The sequence below is a fragment of the Dermacentor silvarum genome, chromosome 10, assembly GCF_013339745.2.
Source record: "Dermacentor silvarum isolate Dsil-2018 chromosome 10, BIME_Dsil_1.4, whole genome shotgun sequence".
NCBI lineage: Eukaryota > Metazoa > Arthropoda > Arachnida > Ixodida > Ixodidae > Dermacentor > Dermacentor silvarum.
In genome coordinates, this window is record NC_051163.1 from 129,323,614 (window position 1) to 129,349,457 (window position 25,844).

The window sequence follows — 25,844 nt, forward strand, 5'->3', positions numbered from 1 at the left end:
ACACAAACGCACTTTCGCAAAAAGTGAAAGTGCACAAAAGAGTCTGAACACACTTGTTGAATGGTTACCGTGCCTCTGTCTGCAGAAAAGCCATCAAGGCCACGGCACTGCTCTTCCCTCTGCTGGGCATCACGCACCTGCTGTTTTGCATCAACCCTCAGAACGAGACCATAGGACTCAAGGAAGCCTACATGATCATCAACGCCGTCCTCCAATCGTCGCAGGTATAACTGGTGCTTCGAAATGGTTCTTACCATTAGAGAGCTTCAGTATAGGGTAACATTCTTGCGTTAGTGCTAGCGTCTGGCGCAACGCTAATACTATATCGTACGCCGCAGAGCGCGGCGCTAACTAGTCTTCTAGAATAGAGGAAACGAGCGGGACGCAAGCAAACACAGACAGCTGCCGCCACCTAGGCCTTGCGGTAGTGCGGTTAGGAATTCTCCTGCCGAGTGACGAGAGTGAATGCTGGGCACGGGAGAGAATATTCGCTGGTATAAAATGTTCACGAAGTTCTTAAGCGAAACTTTATAGGCTCACAAGTGCCGGCGGTGGAGTCACGCGGAAAAGTGGGCCGATCCTGGCGATTGTGCAGAAAGGGTCCGAGCTCAATGGCACATACCCCTGTCGTGTGAGTCGATCCTGATTAGTGCAGAAAGGGTCCAAGCTTAATGCCACATACCAGGAACAAGAAAGAAAGAAAGACATCGAGAAAGAAATCACGTGGGGCGCAACACCCGCATTGGATATGCTACACGTGTGATAACGTGACACGCGAATCACGTGACACGTGCGCGACCAATCAGGTTCGTTTCGTGTGTCGCGCGGTCCTAGGGACATGGATGGAAAGCGGGTTGGCGCGCGCTCCTCCGGGCTTCCCTAGCTTCAGATCAGTTTCGGCGAACAGATGGGGAGGCCACGCGTGGTGCGTTCTGCAAAGGAGCAAGCTGCGTTTGATGAACGCTTGCGTGAACTCGCTCGGGAAAGGGTTCGTCGTCGACGTGCCTATTCTAGCGTGAGGGCTTCCCTAGCCGAGGCTCGCTGTCAGCGAAGAGCCGACGATCCCGAGGCGAGAGCTTCCGAAGCCGAAGCCCGCGGTCAGCGACGAGCAGAGAATCCCGAGGCGACGGCTTCCGAACGTTACCCTGACCAAGGTCAAATACACAAACGAGAAGCTTCGCTTACCCCCATTTTCTCGACAGAGGAAGGGCAGGCGATTTTTTTTTTTTTCATGTAGCGTGCCACAGCACCGATCACACTTTGCTTTTCCGTGGATCATAATGATGGTCATCACCATAATGTGCAGGCTGCGGCGCCTTCAATACGAAATACAAATTGCAAGCAAATTCCCTCGCAGTGTAGGACTTCTGAAAATGCCCGGTGCGTGTCTTACCGCGCGCGCTGACAAACCTCGGAGGCCAAAACCACACAAAAGATCACGAAAACAGCGGTAAATTGCCGCTAATACTTTGCTGTTATATCTTGCTATAGGAACATCAGCTCGAGCCGCAATAAACACGCTACTGCGTTTCTTGAAAAACACTGAAGTTTGCTACAAATTGTGAGTGTGTAATATGTCAGATGTTATATCCGACTTGGATAATGAAATCGTTTTTGACTATGTGGCGACTTCGCAAACTATGTGACAGCGCCTGCACAGACAGTTCTGCATTGTCCATCTTTTCGTTCGCTTGCATTTTTTTTTCTCTCTGCCTTCAAGATTTCATATGCTCTGTATCCCCTTTCCCAGTACAGGGTAGCAAACCGGAGATATCCTCTGGTTGAGCTCCCAGTCTTTCATTTTCTTTTCTCTCTCTCTGATCTCGGCACAAGCCTAAAGCAGATACAAAGACTAGTGGACAACGAATACGCCATGCAGGATGACGACTTCTTAGATCTGGCACCCCCTTTGACGGATGCCGCCGTGGTTTGCATTCGGGAGCTGTATACCAAAGGCGACGAAAATACCGACCCTGCGGAAGAGTTAGTCAAAGGTAGATTTTATTGATAGGAAAGACAGAGAGGTCGACCTGAGCTAGTATGCTCTAGTCTGCTACTCTGTACTGGGGAAGAGGGAAGGAGAGTAAAAGCACTGGGATGGATGATGATGATGATGATGATGATGATGATGATGATGATGATGATGATGATGATGATGATGATGATGATGATGATGATGATGATGATGATGATGGGAGGAGCGATGAGTGTTATGTACATTAGACGGTGGCCCTACTGGAGCCACTCGTCTAGCTTTGTGTCCTGCAGAAACTTACACAGCACTTTAGTTGCCCGCATTGAAGCTGCAGTGCCTGGCCATGAGCCGAGGATAGCGTCCTCCGACAGTGGTTACCTGCCAACGCTGGCTAGGGAGCCTTGCAACGTCCTTCGCTCCATTATATATGCTGGGCAATCACACAATATGTGGTCCAACGTTTCAGGCGTCTGGCAGTGTTCACAATCAGGGCTGTTCGACTGGCCGATGAGGTGTGCGTAGCGACGGGTGAAAGCAACGCCCAGCCGAATCCTGTGTAGCAGTGACGCTTGGCTCCGCGTAACTTTCGGAGGCAAACTGAATTTACCGTCTGGGTCGAGTATATATAGGCGTCTGTGGATGTTGTCAGCATCGGCTCTGTATGCCGTCGTAAGGTCCTGCATGAGTGCATTGATCACTGAGTTGGCGTCAGGTCGCGAGTATGCAATCCCTACTTCATCAGAGGAAGAGAATGACGATCTTGCCTCACTGTGAGCGAGTTCATTGCCAATCACACCACGATGACTATAGCACCCATTGAAAAGTTATCACGTGGCCACCTAGCTCGGCACTGTGGTGAAGTTCAGCGATTTCTAGCCCGAGCAGGTAATATGGTCATTCCCTTAAAAAGCATTTTAGTGTCTGCAGCGCTGATCTGGCATCGCAGAACACCGTCCATTTATGAGGTGTCTGCATTCTCATAAACTTGGCAGCCTCCCGTATTGCCGCAATTTGCGCAGCCGTAGATGTCGATTTGTGCTCTTGCTCAAAGCGCCGACTAGTTCCAAGTTGCGGGATAACAACTGATGCCGTTGTGGCAGATGGTGTGACCGAACCATCGGTATACACTTGTACAGTCCCATTATACAATGTAAGTAGATGGGACAGGGTGAGCTGCTTCAAGCCAATGGTAGAAACGTCGGATTTCTTGGTAATTCCAGGTATCTGAAGCCTCACTAGTGGTCTCGGTAATGTCCAGGGAGGTGTCTCGTGAATGAAAGCTAGTCAACAGTTTAAGTGTGGTGACCGGCGAGACAAGTTACAGCGCTTCAGCCATTGCTCCTGTTTGAAGCGGTAAAAGCGTAAAACTAGTCAAACTGCAATCTGCCCTTGTCCCGCGACGATGACGATGATGATGATGATGATGATGATGATGATGATGATTTATTGGCATCCCCTTTGAAACGGGGCGGCGACAAATAGTCACCTAGCCTGCTTGATTTAATTAGGTATACTATACATGTTCTTTATCTAGCATTTTTGTATACCTCTCATTATTTTTATTTTTCAAAAATTTACCTTGTACCGCTGCCTATGATTTTAAGAGATCAGGTCGTATCCATCTTTTCCCTGCTTTTTTTCCACCAGTACTCTAAGCGTCTCTTGCTGATCTCTACGGCTGATCTGTTTATGTTTCCTTCCACTTTAAACCCAAGCGCTTCTGGGAGTTGCACGTTACCTACGGTTCTCGCTGGGTGGATCCCGTCGCATTCCATTAGGATGTGCTGAGTGGTCTCTGGATCTTTACTGCAGCATACACATGTCTCATCTAGTTCCGAATATTTGTTCCGATATGTTTTCGTCCTTAGGCAACCGGCTCGATACTCAAATAGCAAGGCACTGCCCTTTGTGTTATCGTACACATTTTCCCTTCTAATTTCTTTCTTCTCATTCTTGTAAATCTCCATTGTCCTTTTCGTTTCCATTCTTTGCATCCAATTCACGGTCTCTATTTCTCTCACTTTCTTTCTGATGACCCCTGGTTGTCTATTTACAGTTTCGATTATCCTGTACTTGGTTGCCAACTTCCTTGACCTCTTCCTCCATTCTGTGTCCACGCTTTTCATGTAGAGATACTTGTGCACTTTAGCCGCCCATTTATTTTCATCCATGTTCCTGAGCATTTCTTCAAAACTAATTTTGCTTTGTGCTTCTCTGACTTCAAAAGAGGCCCAACCCATGTCACCATGCACTGCCTCATTTGCCGTATTACCGTGTGCTCCCAAAGCCAACCGGCCTACTGATATTTGGTTAACTTCCAAACCCGCCAATATATCCGATTTTAAGCATATGATGGCATTTGCGAATGTTAGCGCTGGCACCATTACTCCTTTCCAGATTCCACGCACCATCTCATACTTATGGTGGCCCCACAGTGCTCTGTGTTTCATTATTGCTGCATTCCGCTTCCCCTTTATTTTCAGATTATCTTGGTGGTTGCTTGAGTAATTCTTTCCTTCGTTTATGTGTACGCCGAGGTACTTATATTGCTTCACTATGGGTATTACTTGCTGTTGAATTGACACCACGAAGTTACTCGTGTGTTCATTAAAGATCATAATCCCTCATTTCTCTGTGCTAAACTTAAGGCCTAGATTTGTCGCTGCGTTCCCACAGATATTCGCAAGTATCTGTAAATCTTTTTTATTGTCCGCTAGTAGCACAGTGTCGTCTGCGTACATCAGTCCAGGGACCTTCTGTCGCACCATTTGTCCATTACACATGTAGGATAAATCAAAACCTAATTCGCTGTTTTCCAGTCGTCTTTCTATGCCCTTGACGTAAAGCGTGAACAACAATGGTGACAGAGGGCATCCTTGCTTCAATCCTTGGTGAATTGCCACCATTTCCTTTCCTTTTCGGCCTTCCCATGCCACTTGTACTTGGTTGTCTCGATATATCTCCCTCAGCAGCTCCACGAAATCGTCATCTATGCCTTCGTATTGAAGAATATCCCACAACAATTCCCTGTCTACGTTGTCATAAGCTCCTTTAATATCTAGAAATCATATCCATAAAGGTATTTTCTGAGCTACTGAAATCTCTATGCACTGAGTTAGTACAAACATATTGTCTTCTAATCGTCTGCCTGGCCTGAACCCATTCTGTAGTTCCCCCAATACACCGTTTTCCTCCACCCACTTCGACAGTTCTAATTTTATGGCTTGCATTGCCATTCTATATATCACCGACGTTACTGTAACTGGCCTGTACGAGCTCGTCTTATCCTTATCTCCTTTGCCTTTGTAGATGAGATTCATCTTGCTTTCACCCATCCAACGGGAATATTCTTTGTTCTAATCACTTGCTCTATGGCATTAGTCAGCAGTGCCTTGCTTTTTGGACCGAGGTTTTTGATTAGCTGTATTGGGATTTCATCGGGTCCTGCTGCCGTGTTGTTAGGGACATTTTCTGCTGCCTTTTTCCAATAAAAGCTTTCTATGCTAAATTTTGATCTCTCAGGCCTCTCTGTTGTTGCTGGATCTGTTGTCTGAACTACGCTTTTTCTCGTGCCGAAGTTATGCCTGATAACGTCTGCGATGTACCGCAGCGCATCATTGCCTTCATAGATGTTACCGTCTTCATCCCTTATAGCCGTTTGCGAGTTTCTAATTGGAGCTTCGAGTGCTTTTATATGGTTCCAGAATCTTTTTGGGGCGCCTTTGTCTCTTTTGTGAATGTTATGCACCCAACGTTCACTTGCGCATTTAATTTTCTCTTGCACGAGCTCACTCGCAACCCTTTTCTTTTCTCGGTGTGTATTCCATCTAAGGAGCACCTCTTCTTCTTGTAATCTCAACTTTTTGGCTTCTCGATGAACCCTAGACGCCTCTTTACGCTCTTCTATAGCTTGTTTAATTTCCTTGTTCCACCACTTACGTGGTTTCCTCTTTCCAATCCAACAATTGTTTTGCCGTGTCCGCCTTATTTCATGCTGCATAACCTCCACCAGTTCCTTATATTCCCAGACTGCTGTAGGAAAAGCCTCAATTTTCTTCTCTATGTTGTTTGCGATCTCTGTTATTTGCTCGTCATTCATTTTTAAAAACTCTGAGGCTATTGGTTCATGTTCTGCGCTGGTATCTCGCCCAAACTTTAATGCTAAACGTCTATGATCGCTTCCCAGGCTATTTTTTCCACTTTCGTCTATTATCATTTGGTCTAGTTGTTCGTAGACCATTTCTGAGACTAAGGCGTAGTCGATACATGACTGCCTGTTTCCGCATTGCCACGTTACCTGTCCATGACACTTATTCTCCCTGATATCTGCTATAAGGTTCTGTTCATCACACAAATCCAGCACTAGAGAGCCGTTGTAATCAGTATATCCGTCTAAATCGTCCATGTGCGCGTTCATATCTCCCACTAATATCACCTGGCCCGAGTTACTGAACTCATTAATATCGCTTCTAATGCAATCGACCAATTCCTTATTTTTTTCTGTGCTATCACTACCTGTCCATAGGTAAGCTACTCCCAGCCACGTCTTTTTACCTTGCCATGTACCACTAATCCATAAATGCTCTTTACATGTCTCGTTTACCCTTCGCCACTTCAGACCTCGCCTAATTAGTACGCCTCCGCCTTTCCTTGACCCGGTCATTCTGTAGCACCCTTCCCATACAAAGTTGTCAATAACAGGCGGCTGCTCCAAATCTCGTAGCTGCGTTTCGGTCAAGGTGTACACGCTAATCGCTTCATCATTCAGTTGCGTTTGAATTTCCAGCCAAGGTCGTCCGTATTAACCTGTGTTCCATTCTCTGCACGCCACAAGAACACCTGTAACTCTCCGAGAAGCGGCGATGCTTGCGGGTAGTTTTCCATCGTAATGAGTGCTTGACGTGCGCACCTAAAAGAGGCGACCACATTGTGCTGCGCGCGGAGCTTTCTTTTTCTTTTTTATCTCGTCGCGCATTTGGAGGCTTCGCGTCAGGAAGCCGAGCCGACTAACATACGCGCCCACAGATGAACGTTGCGAGAGGAGCGACTGAGCATGATGGGGCGCTCGGCTGTCTGCCAATGCTACAAGTACACAAGCTATATACCCGACGACGACAACTTTCTTTGAAAGTGGAGGTGATTCTACGTGGACGAGTACAAAGAGTCCAGACGTTTTGGTGGCGGTTTAAATTTTATCAGCGCAATAAACCCATGAGAGCTTTTTTTTTTCTTGCAAGTGCTTTCGCGTTTGTCTTCGGAGGTTTTGAACTGGAGTGGCCCTGACATCCGCTGTCACCTCGACCTGGGGATCGTTAACTGACAACTCTGGAACATGTCCCAAGTTCCCGGCTCCTGCGTCTACGGTGAACAATAATCATCTTCTGTAACTGTACCATGGCATACTTCGAAAACACAAGATGCTTTCGAAGGTCGAACTCAAGCCTAGCGTTTTCTTGCGTAACCCCCACCTAATTAACCGCATCTTGCTTCCCTCCAGTCACTCTCTCTAGCCGTCTGGCCTCGAAGATGTACTGACGTAAATTAAAAATTTAGGAAATTCCGGTAGACACTACCGACAATTATTAGCGTTACTGTCGTTGAAATTCGCTGGAATGTCCTTGGGTTGCTGCTTCTGCACGCAACTTTCCCTCGCATTCGTCACCGCGCTCCTCCTCAAACTCCTTCAAAACCCGTTCACCGCGTTCCCTATATTTCGTTTACGTGGAATCGGCCCAGTTTTTATTTCACCAACTCCGGGATCAACCCAGCCTGCGACTTCATACTTTCTGCGCGATCTGCCCGGTTCAGTCGGTGAGAAACTGACCCAGCCGACGCGCCAAACTTCGGAGACGAAGGCATACAAAGCTTTATTTTCATTAAAAGGTAGCGATCTCAAAGGCTTATATTTGTTGCAGTGAGAATGTTTAGCTCCCATTTGTGATTTAAGTCCATAATTCTGTACGGAATAAAGCCGGTCCCCCGCACATCATTAGGGGGAGTACAGTCGATTCATCATGTTGTGTCCCGTGCAGCTGGAGGCACGCGGTTCCTCCACAATTTCCTCGCCCCCTCACCTCCCCACACCACATTTTATTCCTGTCACTCCTTACCAACCCTTTCACCACATCTCTTTGAGTCCTTTATACCGCCCTCAGCCCGTTTCTCCTTGCATTTCTACAAAGCAACGGTTCGTTGATAGAACGGCCGGATCGTCGCAAATCAGAGAATGGTTTTAAAATTTTCGTCATTTGTTGACTTCGATCCATGATCGCCGCAGCTCTAGTACAGGCTTTCGCAAGCACTACTTATTGCTCGTCAAGGAAAGAAGATGTTGTGTTACGACCTTTCCTATAATCGTTACAATCCTACCTCATCCATAAGTCCAATACATTGCAACCAATAGGCATAAACGTTTCACAGGGAGCTTTAGAATCTATTCGTTATGCTAAACTTCAAACTATTGGTAACAACACTTAGTTATTTTTCATTGAGTTGCTCAGTACTTTTTTTTGTGTATTCTTCGTTTTTGGTTTCCTTTTTGTTGTTGGGTTGTCAATAATATTCCAACCTCCCTTTTCTTCCATTCCTTCCTTTCGTTCTTTTATTTATATATTTATCCCTTTTTTCCACGGGCACCATTTTTCCGCTGCTACTTTTATTCTCTCTTCCACAGAAACGATAGTTCACTGACCTCCAGCGGAGCAGATATCCCCATTCCCCCCCCCCCCCTCTTCCCGTCATACAGGCCCCTTCCACGAAAGGAGGAACCTACAATGACACTTCAACCCACTGACAGACGGCGCTGCCTGACATTCCGCCGCCGATGTTCAACTACGCATTCCCTTTAATTTCAATCCTACACCCTCGCCGCTAACACACTCTCGCTCGCTACCTCACCCACCTGCCTTACGCTGTATCCCCTTTAGAAGAACCGTACCTATATATACTGAGCCAAAGAGAGCATATGTCACCTGTCGAAACGTTGGCTCCTGCTTTCACCTTGTTCTTGTGTTGCTCATCGTCTTGAATTTCCATCTCCCGCATTCCCCGTGTTTTTCCTGAGCATTTTCCCTACTAATTCAAAATAAGATTTTAACGCGACATCGTTAAGGGCCCCGTGTCGTATAACATCCCGTGTCGGCGTCCGCCGTCAGCGGTGTTGTCCGTCAGAAAAACTCATCCTGAACCAGCCCGACCACGCAGGCCCTCCGCGTGGCGCAGAGCCGTTAGTGAACAAAATTTAATTTCTCAAAGTAAAATCCGTCAGAAAAGAAACGTAGAGCACGACTTAACTGCAACTTACAGGCATGATAGCGTCATACTGTAATTTGAATATGCGAGAAGACCTAATTTCGTTACGCGGAAACTCACACACAAACCCTTTTTTGCTTGCGATTAGTCACTGTTTGTAGCCTCTGCCTTACAGGGGTATGAACCATTGCTCTGCCTTGCACTGCCACCGGGAGCGGCCCACGACTGTTTTCTGTCGACATTACGCCACGAAGAAATCCCGGAATCCTAGCCACAGACAGCTGCGCTGTAAAAAGAAATGGGCAGGCCGTGCAATGCGTAGAGCAGATAACCGGTGGACCATTAGAGTTACAGAATCGATGCCAAGGGATAGGGAAGCACATTCGAGGACGGCAGAAAGTTAGGTGGGGGGGATGACGTGAGGTAATTTTCAAGCTCAAGGTAGGAATCAGTTAGCGCAAGACTATCGCGTTCCACTCTTAAAGGCGAAGCTTACATCTTCCCCTGCTCGCTGTCCAAAACGGTTAAGCATCTACATACAGCGTCAGTATCGTCCCAAACGTCACAGATTCAATTCCTATGTCGAATAACTCACGAATTGTGCACTAATGCTACGTAATTTTTCCTGAAGTACGAACAATGAATCACGCAAACAATCAGCGCTCATGTTTAAGGGATTTAATTTCCGTTCATGTGTCTTTAAGTGCGCTACCTTTGTAACAATACTGATTAACTAACTAGCCCATCCTCGGTAATGTAACGTAACGCAGAAATGTCATTGCATTCTCCTAAATGTTTCCTTTAACCTTTCTTTCTCTCTTCCTCTCCGTCTGACTTCCAGGGAATATTCGTGTCTGTTCTGTACTGCTTCATGGACTCAGAGGTACGTCTCACTCGTAGCTTTTTCGTGGCATATCATTGTTTTAACGACCCGCTTGACTGTCAAGAATATCACCGCGCGTTTCTATTGTCAAGTGCTGATTACTTCGAAACGGGCGCTTATGACAACGTACAGGCACGCTGTTCCGACCACGACCACTACAAATGCGTAAACCGAGACTGTGTATGTATCTATGTGCAATAGAATATCCGCTAGAAACACAAGAAAGTGTTATTGGGAAAACAGCACGCACGAACAGCTAAAGAGGGGGCGAACAGAGGAATTTCACCAGTGAAATTTGATTATTTATTTTATTTCTGCCAAGGTTTACATCTTCAGGAAAACGCTGCTTTCATCTATTCTTTCCCGCGATGACACATTTCATTCCTCTGTAAATATAATTCAAGTATTTGTCAAATACAAAACGCCATTTGAATTCAGAAGACATAGTTACTAGGTGTTACCCCGGCTGTTTGGAGCGCATTTATGTAAAGGGGCACTAAAACGTTTTGGTACGTTACCCCTCTACAATATGAGAAAAAGAAGCAAGGAAAAGCTCTTACCTTCCGAAGAGGCTTGGTTAGCCAAGTAAGACGCAAAAACAATAAACAGATGGCAACGCCGCCTACAACATCCAGCACCAGCCAGCCATGACGTCACGAATTTTGACAATGTCCCTTCAGTCCTCGTCAACTTTTTTTTTATCTGTAAAAACAGGAATGTTTTGCGTCCTAAAAGAACCAGAGTCTCAACCTAGCAAGCTTTAAGAGCATTTAATGAGTCACAAATGCCCAAATGTGAACTAATACATTCACGTTGTATCGCTGAGGTTCCGGGTTTCATTTTCTCTGATTATAATCAAAGAAGTATTTCACGGGCGACCATGGCTAGAGAAGGGAACCCGTGCGGATGTCAGTTATTAGTCATCGATTCAAATGAGGTCAGGCCAGAATGCTATCGCATTACAGTCGCTCATGTGTAGCGTGATTACCTTGAGATATTCATATATATATATATATATATATATATATATATATATATATATATATATTATGATCTTAGGAAAAATTGTTTTACCGTTCATACAATTCGTGCGTCAAATAAAACAGTCACTGCAGCCGGTGTCCTCGAAACGCAGGTGCAGACTGCATTGCGCAACGCCTACCTGCGCGCCGCCGTACGGCGGGATCCACGAAAGGTCAGCCGATCGTCTCGGTCTTGGATTCTACCCGGCGGTCGCCAGTGCAGGCTCGGCCGTTGCACGGTGTCTTCCGCTTTCGTCGGTGTCGAGGAAGCTCCCACCCGCCGCGTCGCAGCCGGCGTCGAACTACCGGGACAGCCGTCGAGACAACGGGTGCGACGGAACATGCTGCAATGCGGCCGGTTTGCCGTGCCACTGCCGAAGCGCGCTGCAGCTCAGTGACCCTGGACGCAGCCGCGATAGGACCGTCGACAACTTTCACGTGTGAAACGCCAAGTAAGGCGAAACGGACCAATCGGAGAAGCCGGCACCACCCTCTTCATGCGGTTATCTATTTTCACTGTGCTGGCTCAGCCCCATCGAAACCACTAGAGCGTGCTCCTCGCCTCTCGTCAGCCAATTAGATAAGAAAAACCGCTGAATGTAGGACAATGTTATTGCTTTTGAAAGCGAACAAACGTGACGTCCTATAAGCGAGGAGAGTAGTTTGATTGGGTTGTTCAGACAACGCTGCGGGTCACCGCCTGATGGTTGCGTTGGTGGTTACGTAAATTTGACGTCAGGAGTTTGCAATCAAACAGTTTGGAAATCAAAACAGTTTGGAATCATTTACGTTATAGCACCCCAGCTTCGGCTCGTAACCAAAGGCCAGGCGGCGAGAGCAGCATATGGATTCCTTTGAAGTAGGGACCACTTCCATCCGGCGCATGCGCTGAAAAAGCTCACTGCTTAAAATTGTTCATTCATTCATTCATTCATTCATTCATTCATTCATTCATTCATTCTCGTCTAGAGCGGTGCGTTCCTCGTGTGTTGTGCCGCCTATTTGCTGTGGCGCGTATCCTCAGTTGTCGCGTTTAACATATGACACTTCTGTCATATGTTCTCTTTTTTCTGCCTGGTTCATCCATCAGTTATCGATGGATGCATCATATATAATGATGTTTGTATAATGTAAGAAGCAGTGTGAAAGTTTGCAAATTACATTGCAAATGTAAATTGGTTTGTAGAAAATTCACCGACGATTATGACACTTCCTAATGCGAAATTTGAGCGCAGCTCTATGCGTGTTTGCATTCTCGATATATTGGCTGGCGCGTACAATCGGTCCCGTGTGGCATGTTGCAAATGGACTGAAGTGTGGCGCGGCTGCCTGACCGGGTGGCGCGGAGTCTCCCCTGCGTCTTCTCTGGACCGAAATAATGTTATTAAAGACGATAGTCTTTCTTGGGGAACTTAAACGCTGAAAATTTGGTCTGTCTGCCTGTCTGTCTTTTTGTTTGTCTGTCTGTCAACCGATTCAGCCACCCGGCCAAAGTTGGACCACTTGCTTACCGCCCACACTACTTAAACTGGTACGGCTGTTCATACTTGTGAACGTTATCGATCAAAAAGTAAATATTATGCATATCTGAGGCGCAACATCACTAGGTAAGTATTAGGAGGTGTGTTCCTTTAATAGAAAATACATAGATACGTAACTCTAAAGACCCTAGTTTCTTAAGCTGCGCTGAAAATGCCATGCTATGCGCGCCGACGAACGACGTCTGCCACGAAGGGAGGGAGCCCTCTGCACAAGCTCGTGTTTCCCCGACTGCGCGCCGACGAGCGCCCTCTGCCATGGAGGAAGGAAACCCTCTGCACAAGCTCATGTTTCCCGATGTATTGCCAGATGGCGTCCATGTCTCACGCAGCGCCTCCTCAATTTTATCAATGCCAGCCAGATGCGGCCGATTCAACATAAAGAAAGCGCTGTATGAGGCAGGGCAAAACATAAATGGCCGCTTGATGAAATACAACCCACTCTACAAGACATGCCCAGACAACGCAGGGAAAAGACCGACGACCAAATTGCAGCGGAGAAGCGCCGGCGTGCCGACGCTCGTCGTCTCAAGCGTGCCCAGGAAACGTCCGAGCAACGAGCCGAGCGGCTAGCGCAAGGAGCTTGGCAAGCGAAAGCGAAGTGCCTACAACCCGGTTTGGAACGGCTCTCGACCACGTCTTCCAACGCGGGCTAAAGAAGGTGGAAGTACTGAAGTACGCCTCCTACTTCAGCGTACACAGACCTCTGCTCTGCTTGGTTGCCAATGCGTCGGACGACGAGGGATGTCATGGTGACACTCAGTGTGCCAGTGGTACCAGTGCCACTGTGGAACGTGATCGTGCCTCACACCCTGGCGTCACCGGAGACGGGAAGGCGTCTACTTCGGCGCGCCAGTAGTACATGCGCACAGCCATTGACCCGTGCACGCAATAAAATACATTCATGTCTCACAAATGGTTCTTCTTTGCAAACTACCATGCTATACAGTATACCACACGCGACCGAAACATTGCTGACATATCGGAAAGGTACGAACACATGGCATGCCAGCAGTGATAATGCGGTAAAATGAAATCTGTTCAAACAAACCTCCATTGCATTTATCATGCCAGGACGGAAATGGTACGAGAACAGCATCGCGGGTGGCCGCGGATCAGACCAGCACTCATGTAGTACGGCCGGCAGAAGACTATCGTCTTTCGACGACATTTTCAGCGAAACACGCAGATACGCGGCCATTTTATTCACTTAGTCACGTACTCACTCATTCACTGCCTCGCTAATCTGGAAATCGCGAGAGCCAGCGCGTAGGTGACGCGTGGGCGCGATTCACAGAAACCGCCGCCGACACACCTCCCAGACGACGCGCGCTACTCTGGCGCCATCCCGTATCCATCGTCACCGCACTGGGCTTTTCTTCTCAGACTTTCGCCATACCCTCCTCCTCCGCTTTCCTCCTCGCGCCTCTTCGCTCTCGCCGATTTTTTCATCCCCCGCTGCACGCTGCGTTCACTCTCATCTTTTGCTGTGCTCGTTCGCTCGGTTAAAGTCATGCCGACGCTCGCCGGAGGAACGGGCGCCCAAGCCCCTGCACGTATGCTGCTTCGCTTAATTCTCAGCATTTTTAAGAACCGGCCATCGGTAGCTCACTGAGTATGGCATTGCGCTACTAAGCAGCACGAGGTCGCGGGTTCGATCCGGGCCGGCGCGGCGTCATTCCGATGGCGTGGAATGCAAGAAAATCCACCTCCATTCCACACTGTGAGCCCTCATTCACACAGCCGTCAAACGCTCCGTCACGTCACCGTCACGTCAAAAAAACGCACAGCAGGCGCGACGGAGCAGTGTAGGAATAGGCGACTTTCGCAATGCCGAGCGGTTTTCTGCTGATGTTCTTGATTTGCAAGCGGAGACCGCAACAAGGGCGCAAAGTCGGCGACGAACAAGTACGCGGGGGCGAAAAATGTGCAGGAATCGCAAGTTCGGCCATCGGCGTGGTCCATGTCGCACATTTGAGCACCACCGAAACGCACAGCTGAGTTTTCGACGTGCCGCACGTGGAACCAACGCTGGCACGCAGGTAAACAAACCAGCCGCCGCTGGTGTTGCCAGCTTCAGCTTTGTAATATGTCTGTATTTAGCGTCGGCTTCTTAATTTCTGATTGGTCGATATTTGAGGGGCGGGGATCCGTCACCGTGCTGGCGACGGAAACGTAAAGCACCGCTCTGCGTCGCCGGCGAGCCGTTTTTGAGGGGAAAACGACTCGGAAACCCTCTCCCCTGACGAAAACGGATGCCGTGACGGCATAGAGTTTCATATTACTATAACTAGAGGGCAATGTGGCGCTGCGATCGTTCAACTATCATGGGAATGATGGGAAGTACAGGCTACGGATTGGTATTCTGTTGACTGGCGAACTAGTCTACAGGTATTTTTTTGTCAGTTTTGGTTTCGCTAGTTTTGCTCCAAGCGCAGTTGCTACAATCCGCAGTGGGGCAGTGCGGCGCAAAACTCTCGAGCTCTCTGTATTTGTTTGGTCGCTCGAAGTAGCGATAGGGTTCTTTATTCTATGGCAATAGCGTGAGCTAGCGGCTGGAACGATGCTTGTGTTGCGGCGTGTTGACGAAGCCCTGACGAGAAAGCGACTGCTGACTGCTTGCATAAAGCATTTTGTTTGCTACATAGTTGCTCTTCTACGGGCTTGACAATCAAATTTGATTGAGGGCTTCATTGCACATTACTCGTTTATGTGTTCATTGAAATGGTTGTTTCAGGACATTTCAGAACACAAACTTACTTGTGGTAGGAAAGGTTGCTGCTTCCTGGCTGTAGTCTGCTGTCGCAAAACGGGTAAGCGCAAAGCCACGACATAACAGTTGCTGGCGCGCACTTCAGAAGAAGCGGTACGTCAACATAAAATACAGTGAAGCATGATCGTAAGAGGCCACAAGCGTCCAAGATAGCACTGCAGCAGATGTGTTTAAAAGTACTCGAAGACGTTCATCAATCGTGACAGCCAATGCAGCCTTTCGAAAGAGCGAGAGAGTTCGCAAGTGCGTCTGCGCAGACGCAAGTGCGTCTGCGAGAAAAGTTCACTTCCCCCCCGCGTTCGCAGCGAGCAGGCGTCGTAGCAGACGACACTTGTAACATTTCTCTCAAAGGCGCAACACTTTTCTCATAATACAAAATTTTTATTCCCACAAATATTTGATGAGTATTTTTATATAAGCACATGCACGGTTGTTATTGCTGTTGTGAAAGTAAATAAATAATTATTCAATGGCGCTAAATCCGGCAGAACGATGCATACCCTGGTGGTAAACCATGCTTCAATCTCAAAGTCATACAAACTTTATTCAATTTATGCATTATATAAAACACAACATAAATAAAATTAATTTTTGCACAAAAATGTTTTAATACAGCTTCGTTTACTGCGCCGCATGCAAACGCCACCAGTTTCAAGACAGAAGTCAATCCGAAGCCTGTACTTCCCATCATTCCCATGTAGGTTGAGGCGACGTTCAGGAGAACCCCCGTAGACACTAGCGCCACTTTTCCCTCTAGGTTTTTTATTTAGAAACTCTATGCGTGACGGTGACGTGACGGAGCGTTTGACGGCTGTGTGAATGAGGCCTCAAAGTGCATGTACAGCGAATCTGTTGCCGATGTTAGGCATGCACAACAGACGCTAGACGACGTTAGATAAGCACCACCACCACAAATGACGTACGTGATGCGCGCGCGCACGTGTGCGGAAGTGCACCATACATCCTCATTCTTATAAGCCCTCCGCTAAGTGCCTTATTGAACTAATTCAATTGTTCCAAAGTAAATTGCGTCAGAGAATTCGTAAACTACGACGCACACACGAGCTGCAGAGTGTAATTCGAATATACCAGAAAACATATTTCGGTTACGCGGAAACTCAAAGCCCTGTTCCAGCTGCCGCTTGAGTCTGAATGCCCGCGGCCGCTAGGTGGCGGCACTGTTTTTGGACAAATATTCGGAACTAGATGAGGCATGTGTAAGCTGCAGTAAAGATCCAGAGACCACTCAGCCCATCCTAATGGAATGCGACGGGATCCACCCAGACGAGAACCGTAGGTAACTTGCAACTCCCAGAAGCGCCTGGGTTTCAAGTGGAAGGAAACATCAACAGATTATCCGTAGAGATAAGCAAGAGACGATTGGAGTACTGGTAGAAAAAAAGCAGGGAAGAGATGGATACGACCTGATCTCTTAAAATCGTAGGTACAAGGTACATTTTTGGAAAAGAAAAAGAATAATGAGAGGTATACAAAAATGCTAGCTAAAGAACATCTATAGTACACCTGATTAAATCAAGCAGGCTAGGTGACTATTTGTCGCCGCCCCGTTTCAAAGGGGATGCCAACGAATCATCATCATCATCACAGTGTTTGCCTTTATGTCGGTTACGGTCGCAGCACACGCTGTGCAACAGATGCAATGGGTAGAGCGGCCACGCACCAAGGACAAATGCATTGTGTGCACACGTACGTCACCCGCACGTGTGCACACATGCGCACGTGCAGCACATATCTTCATTCTCCTAGGCCCTCCGCCAAGTGCAAGCAGGTTATTAAACAAATTGAATTTCTCAAAGTAAATTACGTCAGAAAAATCGTAAAGTGTTACTTGCATACAAGCTGCAAATATCATAGCTTCGGACTGTAGTTCGAATATACGAGAAAACTTATGTCTGTAACGCGGTAACGCGGTAACTATTTTTGGGTGAGCACAGATCCAGCCCACGAAATATCCCGACCAACTATTGGGGGCGAGCTCCACCAGTGGAAAATCTGGCGCCACCATCTGCGTGACGTGTTATGAGGAATCACGTGCACACATTGGCAGCGGCGGCTGCTGCTGCGGAAGCGCCGAAGCGAACTGAAAACGAAAGTTTAAAGTCCCACCTGCGCTGTGGTTCCGATTAAGTGGGGAGGTCTTCTCGGTTCGGGTGTCTGCTTGACAACACTTGAAAGCACTATAATAGGTAGCGGCTACCTTTAAAGGCGTCCAACATGGTAGGCTACTGCTCGCTGCCGCAGTGCCGGAGGTACGCAACGGAGCCCGGTGTCAGCCTTCACACGTACCCGCCGTAGGACAAGAAGCTACGTGAAGCTTGGATCGCGAAACTTAGAACCAAGAACTTAGAAGCAAGCACTTTCGCGAGGAAGATTTCTGCTACGGCGTCGGGGCTGCGATGTTCGGTGAGGAAAGCGCGCACTGAGACGCTCGCCCACGCGCGCTGCCCGAAGCTTTGGTCTATGAATTTGTTGATACTAGATCTTCGCAACTTCCCTGGAATGGAAAGGGAGCGGTAAGAAGCACATTTTAAAAGGCATGACATATGCTCATGGTTGTGTTAGCAGCAAACAATAAATGTACTGGATTAAGAAAAAGAAGCAACGGGAAATAGCTCGCCGAGAAGACAGATGAACAAACCTTGTAACGCAACTTGAGACATAGTGATATTGAAACGTCCAAAAATTTAGAAGAAGAAAAAAAAGACTGAATCGTCGCGACGGTCATCACAATTCGCTGTAGGCGTCGAAGTCCCTATAGTAATTATAACGAAATTATTTTCGAACTGCTCTGATAGCGTCCACACAACAATGGTTGCTTGTGTACTGTCAAATGCTGATATGCTGCGGCCGAAAGCTCACGGCAAGGTGCGAAAACGCACTCGCAGCGGAAGTGAAACATTGTGCGCGGACATGCATGCAGACGCGCTGTTTTTTTTTTTTTTTTTTTTTTTTTTTTTTTTTTTTTTTTGCGATGGAGACTTGCCGTTAAGGCATAATTCTTGATGTGTATGTGTGTATTATAAGTGTGCTGTGAGGCCTGTGTTGTGTATGAATTGAAGCAGTGTTTTGTGGAATCTGTTATCATGTATCCAGCGGTCATAGCTGGTTGTCACACTTAAGCGGAGGCCGGCTTGCAGTAGGAGACGCGAGCGTTGCGATTGTAAACCAGTACATGTCCATATTAGGTGGTATGCATCTGCTTCCATCCCAGGGGCGGAGCAGTATGGACACGTAGCACCCAGTGGTAAATGCGACCAGTTCCACCTTGAGATCACAGCCGGTGTAAGGGCCACCCCGGCCCGAAGCCTCCTAAGCACAACTCCCTCCGCCCTACTAAGGTGAAGGGGGAGGGAGCCGACACACGGGGGGATAAGAGCACGTGTGTCCTGCCGGAGAAAAATTTTTACGGGCTCGGAGCGAGTTAAGGGGTTGAGGTGGGAGGGGAATAGAGGGAAGATCTGGATTGGGAGGGCAATGTGCCTTGCTGGTCAGCAGCAATGTTGTGAGGGTTCGCTGCATGGCCTTGAATCCAGTGTACCTTGACGCAAGTAGCTGTTTTTCAATTCATAGTGTGTATTGTCTCGCAGATTTACATCGCCTTGTCAACCGTCTTCAGTTCCTGAATAGCCGCTAAAGAATCAGTGAAGATATCTAGTTGTTTGATGGTAGGCAGCTTAGATGTCGCATCTTGCACAGCGTCGTGGATGGCTTGAAGTTCCATTACTAGAGCGCTGGCTTCCGTAGATAAATAGCGCTGGTGGCCGCTTATTAAATTATGCGTAGTACTGAGGAATGATGTCCTCCCGCTGTCTGGGAGAATAGCAGCATCCGTATACTTAGCAGATGTTAGCGCATGATGCATCAGTGATATTGTGGTCGTCAATAATACCTGTTGTATCGCTGCGTCGTAACTTCGTTGGTTTATTAGTTGTGATGCTGGTGAATTCCCAGGGAGGCATTGGATAGGGCTGATTGTCAGTCCGAGAGCCGCGTTGAAAATGAGCATGCGACGCAGCGACAGCCGGAACAAGTGGCTTTTTTATTTCACGTGCTTTTTCACGTTGCAAAATTAGCTCTGCAATTGTGTTGAGCTGGGCATGTTCCTGTATGTTTGGTATCGGAGTGATGCGTGGTAGTGCTGTGATTGTGCGCATAGCATCGCGAATAATCGTCCCCAACTGTGCCAACTGTGCCAAAGTTAGCCTTTGAAATTGTGCCTGATATAAAATTCTTGGCTGCAAGACTGCACGTACCAGCCGTCTAGCTACGTCAGTACGAGCTCCAGCTGCTTTTGCTGCAATGCGACGAATATATAAGGTGAAGTGTTTTTGTCGAAGTCTGTCTGATTTTACTAAGTCAGTGTGCACCACTTCCGGAGTGGTGAATATGGAAACCCAGTATGTGGACCTCAGAAGCCTCAGGGATTGTCACTGCGCCGAGTTTAAATGTAAAGGGGTGCTGCGTGATTCTTGTGCGTCCTTTCTTGTTGGCCACCACAACATAGCTTTATCTTTGGGCCGAAATGTCCAACCCTGCTTTCCGAGCGTAGTTGTGCAGAACATCAAGGGCTTCTTGAAGCTGTTGAGTTTGTCGAGATACATCTTCATGTGCGGACCACAAAGTGACGTCATCCGCATAGATTAAAAACTTCACGTCTGGAATCTGGTGTAGTTGCCAGGCTAGACGCGCAATTGATCGCTGCAAACCCGCGCGATCGCAGCATTGAGGCTTCATTCTGTTATGCTTCATTTGGTTATACAGACGACCCACTGTAAGAACATATTCCGCATAGTTCGCTCTCAGCGAATGCTTACATTTCACGCAGGAAGCCGGTTCGGGGGACTCCATCACGGCGCGCGCGCACAGTAAGCGTTCACTGCACGTGTATTCGGTAAAGAGATAGTGTCTATAAACCATTTAGTGCTTTATGGTTGCCCAAGATGATTATTTTGGCAGCAAAAAGCTTCGCTCGTTTCGAGAGTACTTACAGAAATGTCCAGGAGGGTTCCGCCTGGTGGTTTTATTCAGCGCCGACAGCCAAACTTATGAGGAGCGCGCCGCGTTATCCCTCATATACTACGCAAGTGAGGCGCTTCCCACAGATGGTGACTCCGTAACTCCTCGCCCTCAATATAGAGGCTTTCTTTTATATAGAGGCTAACAGCTTCGCTGTAAAGCGTTCATATACAGTGCCGCTTGTACTGTGCAAAATAGTCTGATACGCAATTTTTTTTTCGTTTTTAAGTGCGAAATAGATTTTCTGGAAAATGATCTTGGATTGAGTGTATATATATATGGCGCTCGCAAGTTGGACTTTTTTTATTTTCCGTTCTTAGCGCCTGTTATCCGGTGTGTTTTATCTCACGCGCTTCCTTTTATGCTTCACACAAATTACTAGTCATGGCAGTATGCTTTGCCAAGAAGTTTCCGTCCGTGCTTGGCCATCCATGGCTCTGCCAGTTTTTGGCTTATCATCACACCCGAATAAACACACTGCTTGGCTTCCAACGTAGTGCCAATCATGAAAACATTGGACAGACAGACAGACAGACAACGAACTTTATTTGATCCTGAGGAGCTACTGTCAGGACCCCCTAACGGGAGACCGTTGTAACCGCTGGCCGCGCCCACGTAGAGGACAGAACGCCGTGACGCTCCGCCCTTTCCTGGGCCCTCTGGATAGCCTGGACTTGCTTTCGGAGTACCGTGCTTCTGATGGCCTCCTCCCATTCGGCTTCGCTGGAGAGCAGGTCGTTAGGTAACGCGGGACATCGCCAGAGCATGTGAGCCATAGAGCAAAAGGGTTCATTACAGTCGGGACAACCAGGGTCCACGTCTGAGTATATCCTACTAAGGAAGCCCCGCGACGGGAAAGATCCCGTTTGCAACATTCTAAGAGTAGCTGACTGACCTCTGCTGAGCTTCGGGTGAGGAAGAGGAAAAACATTGGACAATAATGATTTAATTGATTGGACCATGAAATTTCTGCTGACTCGGTTATGTTTTCCACTTCTTTATTGTCGAATGCTACTAAAGCTTCATTTAGTATCTTGGTATTATTTTCTCGGCAATACCGATCACTGTGACGTCAAGGAAAGCTCGAACGCCAAGTTCGGTGGGGCGTAGCTACACCCGTCATATCATATCAAGTTCTCTTCTGGCATCAACACTTCCATTCTCGCCAGAAGTGTCATATTCAGAATCCCGAGTTTGTTATTCACTGATGTATGTGAATTACTTAAAGCGAAACTTTTTTCGCTTACCTCTCCTGCATGCTTGGCGCTCCCGTGTTGTGCTGTTTCGTCTTACCGGTTCAAAACACTGGCGGCGAACGCTATGCACGAAGGCGAGCTTTCTGGTAGAAACGCGGCCTCTTGCGTGGGGTGACCCCGGAGGTATTGCGCAGCCGCGCCAAAATAAATTCATAATTTTCAGCTTTCCGTTTTGGTGTCGTACTTTTAGTATTTCAGTCTGAGAAGATTTAACATAAAAGTCATGCGCTGTGGGTGTTTTGTTTCATGATATTTGTTTGTGGATTGTCACTCTCAAAATTCCGAGGACTAGCTTTGCCAAGAATACAAGACAAGGCATGAGCAACATTAGGGGACTCCGGAACCGGGGGGGGGGGGCGACCCCCCCCCCCAACATTTTTCAGAGGGGGCAGCCCTCCCCCCCCCCCCTGCCCCACTTTCCGACCGTTTACGCTGAAATCAAATTTTTGACAAGAGCTATAGGTAAATTTTCACACTGGTGGTTGTGTAGTTCAGAAGGCCGATGGACCTAGAAGGACTGGAGGTACAATGGTGGCACGATGGCCAGTTAGGAAGATACAAATTATACAAATGGCCACTCAACATACCAGTAACCAAACTCTTCATTAAATCACAACTACGCAAACAGATACACAAAAATTGGCGGAATATTGACTTACACATGGAGAGGGAACAACACATCAATGCATAAGAAACATTTCCCTCATGCCACCGCACTTCCCTACGAAATAATACACAATCACCGGACACCGTATATTTCCAAAATACCTCTTAAGGTTCAACAAAACTGACCACAACTCTTGCAAATGCGGAAAACCTGCACAAAAGATCGATGACCAGCTCATAGACTGCTCTCAGCAAGAAAGGAAAGACTACTCCCGACATGCAAATTGTCGTTGTACTTGAGCGCTGTAATTGAGCGTTGTACTTACTCCGGGTAATGATGCCAATGAGCAGGATTGTTCCAGGCCGAACACCCTACTGCTACCACTGTGTCTAATGAGGTGGACAGTAATAGTAAAATCAATGCACAGGTTTGTTGAGAACTATGAAAGGATGCAGACGAACTGGTAGAAATTCAAAGCTCTCTCAGTGGCACCAGCAAGACAGCCATAAAATGATATGAGAAAGTATTAAAGAAGTTAGAAACTTTATTGGGTATCAACCTTTCTATAGGCCTGTTTGGCCCATGCGACGATTTAGCGAGGATGCTTCAACGCCCCGTTCACCGCGCTGCAGGAGCCAAAGAAGCAGCAGAGGCTCTTTGCGACCGCTCGTCAAGCTTAAGGTCTGACACCTCATTTGACGTCCTATGGCAGCGGACGAACTCAAGAGCAACAGAGTTAGGTCTAAAAGAACCTCGAGTGCCCAGAATATCGCAGCCGCCCAGAAGGCTTCAATTCGCATACAAGCCTGAGAAGCCTGCAGCGCTTGACGGCAAGTCGTCACAGAGAAAATAGTTTTTTGCCGCTATCAGATCGTATTACCAGCGAGATCCGACGGCGATTTGAACAGCCTGGCATCGAGCAAGTGATTAGCCTCGAGCGCATTTTGACTGACGCTGCTGAAGGTCGAAACTTCGCGGAACAACCTAAATGAGCTTTTAGGAGCACACGCTGCATATTTTGACATCAGCAGGCTTTCAGCACAACTCGTGCTTCTCCCAACGCTCCTGCGTGATGAGGGTCCGGCCGCAAGTGAACGCATTTTACAAATATTGCAGGGGAAGTCTGCAGATATGCGTAAGATGATGGACCAGGTTGTCGGGTACCTGCAACTCATGTTTTCTGTGCTTGCGTCAGCTGCTAATTCAGGAGAGCGATCTTTCAGTGCTCTGAAGCGAGCAAAAACATTTTTGCGCAATCGAATGACCCAGAGGAAGCTGGCACACCTTCTCCTCCTCCACATAAACAAGAGGGCTGCGGAACTGCACCTGGATAGCGTTATGAAAGTGTTCGTGTCTAGAATGGCAGAACGAACAGCGACCTTCGGCCTCCTTTGACGACCTCTCCTGCCCAACGCCCCCTTGTCATGCCAGCCATGAAGCTCGTCAATCTGCGATAACAGCTTTGTACGTAGTGCCTACTTTCATCTGTATTTGTAAAACCCATTTGTGTGCTTTTGTCAGTTCCCATTTGCTTCACTGCGGGAGCGAATGCGGAAATATTAAAAATTATTTTTCGCAGCTTTCGGACCCGTTTTGTCATTTGCGCGGTGTGGGCAAGTTTTCAGTAGTAGTATTTCCAAAGCACGGCTTTGGAAATATCAGTGCACTTTTTGTGTCAACAGTTTATGGCAATTTTATACACACAAAGTTCAGAATTGAATTCCATGCGCTCCGTAGACTCCACGGCCGCTGCGAGATGCCGCGACGCGCCCGCTCGCTATCGAAAAGTCCTTGAAAGTTTCTGCTCGGATGGGGCTCCTTGCGTTATGCGACTCCAAGCGCAGAAGCGTTGCCACGAAATCCAGCCCAATTTCGCAATGTTCTTGCCGAAATGTCTTTTCGAGCGTGAAAAAGACATTGTAGACAAAATCCCTAATGATTCCCGGCGCCTGTGGTTGTTTTGGTGGGCGCCAGGAAGAAATTTTTTTTTTTTTGGGGGGGGGGGGGGGGGGCTGAAGCTACATCGCCCCCCCCCCCCCCTGTCTACGCCCCTGGACGCTGTATGTGAAGTGTTTGACAAAATCTGAAGGGAACATCTTGAATTCTGAGCAGTTTTGGGTTACTCTATATGAATGAATGAATGAATGAATGAACCTTTATTTGAAGCAGTGAGTTGGCAGTCGAGGTGGGAGGGTCCCTTATTCCAGGAACCCTCTGGCTTGGATCGCCCTCCGGGCCCGGGCGACGAGTTCGCGCTGGTCGACCAGGTCCGGCTTGGAGATCGCAGCCTCCCACGTCTCAGCGAGGAGGGTTGGGTCTGCGTCTGCTGCTATTGGTTGTGTCGTTGTGATGCTTGCTCGGGTGTGCTTGCATTGCAGTAGGAGGTGCGCCAGGGTGCCTGGCACGTTGCAGTGTGGACAGGTGTAGCTGTATACCGTCGGGTGGAAATGATGCAGTAAGCTTCCGTGGGCGAAGGTATTGCTCTGCAGTCGCCTGTAGTCGGTGCCTTCGTTTCTCGTTAGTTTTGGATGTGGTGGAGGGCATACCCTGCGTCCAAGCCGATAGTGCTGCAGTAGTGCTTGATAAGTTAGCAGTATTGTTTCCGTTTCCTCCTCTGATGTAAAATTTATTTTAGGGCAATATTGAAAATATTTAATCAGTGCCCAATTGCATGTATTAACCTAACCAGAGTCCTTCCATGTTTTGGGGGAAAATGGAAGGACCCTGACCTAACTTAACAACGTACTTTAAAGGCGCTATCAGTGAAGCTTTCGGCTCTTAGGGCCTGGAACTCGAGACCCTAGAAAAGTACTGGCAAGCCTCATGTATACATTTGCTATAATAGCTATTCTGCGAAGCAGCCCCGTTTGCCAGGCGGCCTATGCCGTGATGTCATGACGCAGAAGGTGATCGTGCGGAAGCAAGACATCGCGAAAATTTGACACGTGCTCAGTAGTCTTACTCCCTGCGTGGCTCGGTGTGATCATATTGCCACGGGGATATGAGTAGCAAAAGGGATAGGAAAATTATATTTACACGAGATATACAAAGAGAGACGGCTGCAGGCAAGATGGCAGAACAACAACACGAGCGCTGCCCAGATCGTCGTCTTCACCGTCTTTTTGGCGCATTCTTCCATGCTCGGCATAGCGCGTAACATAGAACCCCCGCCGTCGAGAGCGCCGTCTCGGCGCTTAAGGAGCAGTAGGATCTTGTCCGGCAACATAAGGCTTAAGGCGGGATACGTGCACGATATCAGTGGCGGAGGCGGCAGATGAGCGACTGTCCAATGGAGTGATCTCGTACGTGACGTCTGTGAGTTGGCGTAGGACCTTGTAAGGCCCGGAGTATCGGGAAAGAAGCTTTGACGACAAGCCAACGTGGCGGCAAGGCGTCCAGAGGAGGACCAAAGAGCCCGGAGAGTAAATAACGACTCTGTGATGGCTATCGTAGCGGGCCTTCTGGGACAGCTGGGAGGCATGAAGACGATCCCTGGCAATCT

At 47.9% G+C, this 25,844-nt stretch overlaps 1 pseudogene; it reads left to right on the plus strand.

Moving 5' to 3' along the window:
• Nucleotides 1-11,529, plus strand: part of LOC119431846 (corticotropin-releasing factor receptor 1-like) — a 46,142-nt pseudogene extending 34,613 nt beyond the window's left edge.
• The last annotated feature ends 14,315 nt before the right edge of the window (nt 11,530-25,844 follow it).